The sequence below is a fragment of the Buceros rhinoceros genome, unplaced genomic scaffold, assembly GCF_000710305.1.
Source record: "Buceros rhinoceros silvestris isolate BGI_N320 unplaced genomic scaffold, ASM71030v1 scaffold9722, whole genome shotgun sequence".
In the NCBI taxonomy this organism is placed as follows: domain Eukaryota; kingdom Metazoa; phylum Chordata; class Aves; order Bucerotiformes; family Bucerotidae; genus Buceros; species Buceros rhinoceros.
The window spans coordinates 32,803-33,040 of NW_010398286.1; the positions used below are offsets into that span (position 1 = coordinate 32,803).

General features: G+C 64.3%; 1 protein-coding gene across 1 annotated transcript in view; it reads right to left on the minus strand.

Moving 5' to 3' along the window:
* Nucleotides 1–238, minus strand: part of LOC104488939 (cadherin-22-like) — a gene marked incomplete at its 3' end in the record, with an annotated part of 37,420 nt that overhangs the window by 30,522 nt on the left and 6,660 nt on the right. The window lies entirely within an intron of this gene.

The window sequence follows — 238 nt, forward strand, 5'->3', positions numbered from 1 at the left end:
ACAAACCCCGCGATCTTAGCAGCAATGGCTGGCCCCTCGGAGGAAAGCTGGAAGCCAGCGAGAGGGGCTTGGTAGTGCTGTGTGGAGACCCATGAGGGGACAGCCGGGCAGCCACGGGGCTCTAGAGAGCAACAAAGCAGCACAGGGGATGGCCTGAGGAGGGGCTGGGGCACAGGCAGCCAGAGGCAGAAACACTTCCCAGGCTAGTCTGAGCCACGGGCAGCCGGAAACCCCCTGG